This window comes from Quercus robur, chromosome 3 (assembly GCF_932294415.1).
Source record: "Quercus robur chromosome 3, dhQueRobu3.1, whole genome shotgun sequence".
NCBI lineage: Eukaryota > Viridiplantae > Streptophyta > Magnoliopsida > Fagales > Fagaceae > Quercus > Quercus robur.
In genome coordinates, this window is record NC_065536.1 from 9,105,963 (window position 1) to 9,112,373 (window position 6,411).

Here is a 6,411-nt window from a genome sequence, read left to right on the forward strand (position 1 = left end):
ACAAATAATGAGGCAAGAATGCCGCTGTAAACCTTTGATTCGCTTTACGGTGTCCATGGACAATGTGGTATTTGATCTGAGATCAAAAAATGAAAACAAGTTTGACAGTTGATCCTCACGAGGGCGTGTGCCTCTAAGCTTGATCGTTTAATGGATTTCATTTCTAGAAGTCCATGATCCATTTCTCCCTTTACTGTCCAAATAAAGATGACTAAATTTTGGTACTGGAACCGACATCTTGATCTTAATTAAGTGGTTTCCTTTGAGATATATTCGGATATTCCTCATTGTCATTGCACTTTCCCAGAAGCACCATATATTAAAACTAATTATATATTATAATAATAAGTCAATGTTTTTTTTGTGAAACTAATAACAAGTCAATGTTCACATTATCACTAAGTCAAGGTTTCGTCGGTTGGACTAATAAAGGCTTTGCCGGGTCAATTTATGTCTCAAAATGCCATTAAAGTTCAGAAAGATTATGTTCAATTTATATTTTCGTACCTTCAATCTCTCATCAAATGCTACATCTATTCTATGGGGTATCTTCATTGTGAGTATTCTGCAAAAACTCTTCTGTGGCATTGAGGCGTTAATATCTTATATTATTTGTGTTATTAACAACTCTTCCTGTTGTTTCAGCTTGCAGCGTCAGAGGGTAAGGAGTAGGGACGATTACCTCGTAATTAAAGCTGCTATTTATCAGCGAAAGAGGTACGTAAGTTCTTTAGACTTTAGAATATTTTTCCTTTTCTTTTTGTTCTATTTTCATTTTCATGAGAACTAAACGAATCGAAACATGTGTCTAGAACCTACTAGATCCTGTTTCTAGGCTGGAAATTTGCGAAAATTTTCTGCATCATAGGGTTACATGTGGTTTGATATGTATATGTACACACACATAGAAGTAATATCTCAATATTTGGTCATACTATTTCACTCCCCTTTTCATGAAATATCCTAAAAACTCCATAAATCAATAGTGTATTGGATTGAATGTCGTACCTCTGAATTTACTCGTAGTTTGATTTTGACCAAAATTGATTAAGGTATAGAAGTTGAAACATCATGTTTTATAAATCATCTTTAATTTTAATTTTTCTGTATTGACCATAACACTTGAAAATTTCCCTATACAATTAGTACATGATGATATTTATTTGGTATGTTTTAGGGGTACTTATATTGATTTAGTGGTCAACGCTACATAATATTTGCAATTTTGGTAAGAATTGCTATCTTTGATTCTCAATGTTATAACCTTATAATCTTATAGGTGTCCAAGTATAAATAAAAATGGTAACATAAGAGTATTATTATTGGTGGTGCTAAAAAGCCATATTGCAATTTTTAGCACCACCAACTACAAAATTGGGGTTCTATTGGTGGAGCTACAAATAAAAATTATGACTTCTCAGCTACAGTGCACAGCCAAAGATGGTTGTGTACTATAGCACAAAGGTTTAAAAAAAAAAAACAATTTTTATTAATATTTCTATCTCTTATTTTTCCTTCTTTCTCTTTCTTCTCTCACTTTTTCTTTTTTCTTTCTCTCTGGTTTATCTTTCTCTCTTTGTTTTTTTCTTTCTTTCTTTCTTTGGTTCATCCCTTTGCTCTTTTCTTTTTCTTTCTTCACTAGTTCTTTCTTTTTTTCTTTTTCTTTTTTTCTCTCACTTCTCATTCCTATTTTCTCTATCTCTCCATCTCCATGGGTTTGGTAAATTTTGGCTGTGGTGGTGATTGATTTTGGGTGTGAGTTAGATTTTGGTGGTGGGTTTCTTGGATTTTGTGGTGGTGGGTTTGGGTGTGGGTTTGTCCTTAGGTTTGGTGGTGGTGATTGATTTTGGGTGTGGGTTTCTTGGATCTTGGTGGTGGGTTTCTTGGATTTAGTGGTGGTGGGTGGTGGCAGATCTGGGTTTTGTGGTTAGTTTGTGGTGGGTGGTGGCTAGCAAGAGATGTGTATGGTTGGTTGGTGTGGTGGTGGCAGAGGCTTTGTATCTGAGAAGAGAGAGACGAAGAGGAGGTGAGAGAAAGAGACAAGGAAGAAAAAAAATATATATTTAAATGAAGTAGCTAAAAAAATAGAGTTATTGATGTTGGGTGTGTTATGAAATGGTAAGTTAAAATAGATAAAATGATTTTTTTTGTAGTGCCGAAAAGCTAAAAATTTGTCTCAATGTGGATGCTCTGTGTTTGGGGTTTGGAATACCAAAAAAAAAAAAATTAAAAAAAAAAAATTGAAAATTTTAAACATGTCTCAAACCCACCCAGTTATCTTACTATGAGTTGGGTTGAATGAACACGCTTAGGTTAGTTAAACTAAATTTGAATATTTAAAATATTATTTCACAAAAATTTAAAAAAAAATTATACCAAATTAAATAATATTAAAAGAGAAACATATTTACTTATTATAAGAAATCCTTGTTTTTATAATAATAATAATTAAATTTTGTTAGTAATTTTAAATTTTAAATATATAAATAGGTTGCATTTAATTAGTATTTAAGATTTAAAACTCAAATCCTTCGCCAACCCAAGGGCGTTTAAAGTTTGAATCCAAACCCATTTGGAAAATCTCACTCAAGTGTTAGGTTGGGTCCAAAGACCCATTAGGGCCTATCTAGTACAACTTATTATTATTTTTTCCTAATTTTTGAACAATGGGCAAATTAAAAAAGTTGTACTAAAAAGATAATGAGATTTAGAAAGCTTTACATTGAAAAAGATATGTCTCAAAATGGAAAGACATTTTAAGTTCTAAGTCGATTGCTTTTGGGTTGCTTGTCACCTGTTGAGTTGGGAGACAACACTTGATTAGTGGTCTTCTAAGACTCCATTTTGGGGGAGGTTCAAAATGTATGGAATGAAAAACATTATTTTAAAATATTTATTTCATTCCCTTGTTTGAAAGTTTAAGTTGGAAGAAATGAAATGGGTAGGACTATAAGAGGGAGTACTCATTCCTCCATACTCTCTTAAAACTCAAAACCTCAAAATTTTACTACCCCAAGATTTGGAAGGAATCAAAGAGAATTGAATTAAGTTTGACTAAATTTTCACAAAAACTCTCCAAATACCTCTATACATTTATACACTTATTTTAAAATAGGGATATAATAGCAATGCTATTATAAAATTATTTGTTCCATTCCTTCTAATATTACTCCAAATCAAGGATATTTATATTTCATTCATTTTCAATAGAGATGGACCTAGCTAGGTGGGGGCCCAAAGAGAGTATATGTTATTTTCTATTAATTTATATTTGGGTTATCTCTTCCAAAAGTCTTGTCCTCCTTCCCCTACAATCTAACATTGATTTTATTATAAAAGTATTTACATTAGTTGTTGTAAAATGGTATAAGATCTCATATTTGCCCAATCAACCATAAAATACATCCACATTAGTTTATGTATTATTGTGTAAAATACATTTGTGTTATAGTAACTATATAAATTTACATCGTTATTATAACTATACAAATAAATATTTCAGTAATTCCTTAGATTGAGATAGCAGTTTTTGGTTGATAAAGTGAGAAATATGATTTGATATAATAATAAAAAATTGATAAGGAAATAATATATTAATGAAATGTATTATAAAATAGATAATTTGGTATTAGGGGTTTTGAAAAATGAGCATGTGAAATAGAAAAAGTACATTCTTATGTTAAAATAGACGGAAATATTTGTACTAACTAATGTGAATGCTCTAATATAATAAGAAATAATGATGTTTTGTTTCTTTGTCTTTGTTAATTGATGATTGTATTGTAAACAATGAATTTTTGTATTTATCTTTGTTGATACTTTGTTAATATTAAATTGATACTTATTTAGAATTTTATTATTATTTTGTTGCTTATACGCTGGCCTCCTTAACTCAAAATTCTAGGTCTGTCCCTAATTTTCATTCCTTTATTTTAAAAAGATTACTTAATGAACAAAATTTAGCTACAATATTAGTTGTAATTTAAAACTACAACTTTACTAAAAAAAATAAATATTACTACATAAGTCAAATTCTGTATCAATTAGATATTATTTACTATATAATTTATAATTTATAATTTTATGTATAATTTTTAATTACAAAAACTTGCAATTTAAATAATTTATTAACAACATAGCTATTGATATTTAATTTTTTAGAAATCTTGCAAGCATGGAGGATATAAAAAGAAGACGTAATCTAATGGTAAATTTGTCAAAATTCACCTCCTATAAAAAACATATTGAGTAAATTTATGGTATTAGACAACAACTAATTATGTAGTTAAACTTTGTCTTTACTTAATTTAATTCAATTAATTTTTTTATTGTTTAAATACATTCTATTCTATTAATTATTAAATTTTTTTTTTTTTTTAATAATCTGTACTCATTCCGTTTTTTTATGAGCTCACAAAAACGAAGTATAAAAATCATGGATACCCGACGTCAGGGGAAAAAAAACAAAAAACTGGCTTTTGGGCTTCACTGAGGTATGGTTCACACTTATCAGTGTTTGAATTTAAACCGATGGGACAATAGTTTAAATGGGCTCTAAGCTGTTCTCATTTTTGTAAATGGGCTTTTGGGCCTCATTATTAAACACGACCTATGAAACGGTTCTTAATAGAGGGACGGTCAAATTAAAAGATGGGCCTGTCTTGGTAGGATATAGCTTTTTTTTTTTTTTGGGGGTTAAAAACTTAAAATAGAACACAATTTACATTATTTATTTATTTATTTATTTTTGGGGGTGATTGACTTATGCATGGTTGCATAAAATCCATGATTATTACCTCGTTACATAACCTAATTAATCCAGCATAATTTACAATTATTTAGAAAACAAAAAAGCTGGAAACTTGTTTGGTAAGTAATATCCAAACTTTTCCTAAAGATTGAAAGATAATTTTCTTGAATCACAACTGGCAATACTCACGATACAGAATTAACATTACTGATTCTCTCTCTCTCTCTCTCTCTCTAGTCTCTAGTCTACTACTTGTCTCTCTCATGCAGTTTATTATAATGATTCAAACCTGGTGGGTAAGAGTAAGACTATTTAGCTGGTGATTGGCACGTGTCAGGCCTCTTGATCTTTGGGACCGTTCGATCGGAAGATTCTAGATAATGAGTTTTGAAGCTGCATGCTTGCTACTGTGCGTAAGATAGCTAGCCTCGCGGTGACTCATCATCAGCTAGGATATGCGCACTCTAGCATACTTGGTGTCGAAGATTGTAATTCCAGGTGGGGGTGGTGATACAAACCTTTATTTCTATTATTTATATTCTTTGCCTTCGGTACTTATTGATCCCCAAAATTTCATCAAATTTTTTTGGCATCCTCTAATTAATATCACATTCTCATATAGTATTGTCACTTCATTTTGACTGAGCCCACTACATTCACAACACAACACACAAATAGGGTGAAACTTCTAGTATTGATAGACTTTTTGGTTTGCATTACTTATTTGTAGGTCCATAATTCACACCCAAGGTTGAAGCTAATTTTTTTTTTCTACACACACATATAATCATACTTAAACATGATTCTTACATTATTTATAAAATAATATGTATTATTTTTTCTTACATAAGAATATTTCATAAAGTCAAGTCTTATATAATTCTGTGTAACTATCCCTTAAATATTTTTTTTTAAGTTTTAAATTAAGGTTTTTTTATTAAATAAATTAAAGATTGCAATAAATATTATTTTTATATGCTTTAATATATACAATGTATTATAAGATAAATATGAAAGTAATAAAACCAATGGAAAACTTTTGTTTTGTGTAATTATGGATGACAAAATAGAAAGTGTCACAAACTTTTAAACATAAGAATCACAGCATATTTTCTTCTAAAATATGAAAAAAAGTCCATTCATTCCTTTATTACTAACTCTCTAAATTCTTCTAAAAGAAATACTAACCCTCTAAATACAAAATAAATAAATAAATTTAGGAAAAAAAAATTTACATATATATTTTTGGCCGTGCGCTTTAATTACTCCTAAATTAATGAGTTACATATAACCAAAAAAAAAATGTTAAAAGAAAAAGAAAAATGATTCTTTAATTGAGTTTGTACATATATGAAGGAGGGCAGATAAGTATAAATTTAAAATAAAGGGAGTGGGGAGAAATATGCAGAGAGAACCCTTTGCCCCTCTTTCATCACTTTTTTGATAATTTTTATTGTTATGAATCATTCATAATAAATTATATCAACATTTGTGAACAAAATTATGAAAAATAATGTTTTCTTAAAGCAAGAATTTCTTTTTCTTTCATGCATAATCCAGTATTTCATATGGTAATAGTGATTAATTAACCCCAGTTTCAAGTGGCACAGAAAGAAAAAATTTCCAAAGGTAGGCAATGTTTGACTGTTTGTATAATGATA

At 29.4% G+C, this 6,411-nt stretch overlaps 1 long non-coding RNA gene across 1 annotated transcript; it reads left to right on the top strand.

Moving 5' to 3' along the window:
* The first annotated feature begins 449 nt into the window (after positions 1 to 449).
* On the top strand, positions 450 to 5,609 carry LOC126720034 (uncharacterized). The gene is made up of 3 exons (XR_007653212.1): positions 450 to 556; positions 646 to 717; positions 5,020 to 5,609. It is a non-coding gene; the product is annotated as an uncharacterized LOC126720034 (long non-coding RNA).
* The last annotated feature ends 802 nt before the right edge of the window (positions 5,610 to 6,411 follow it).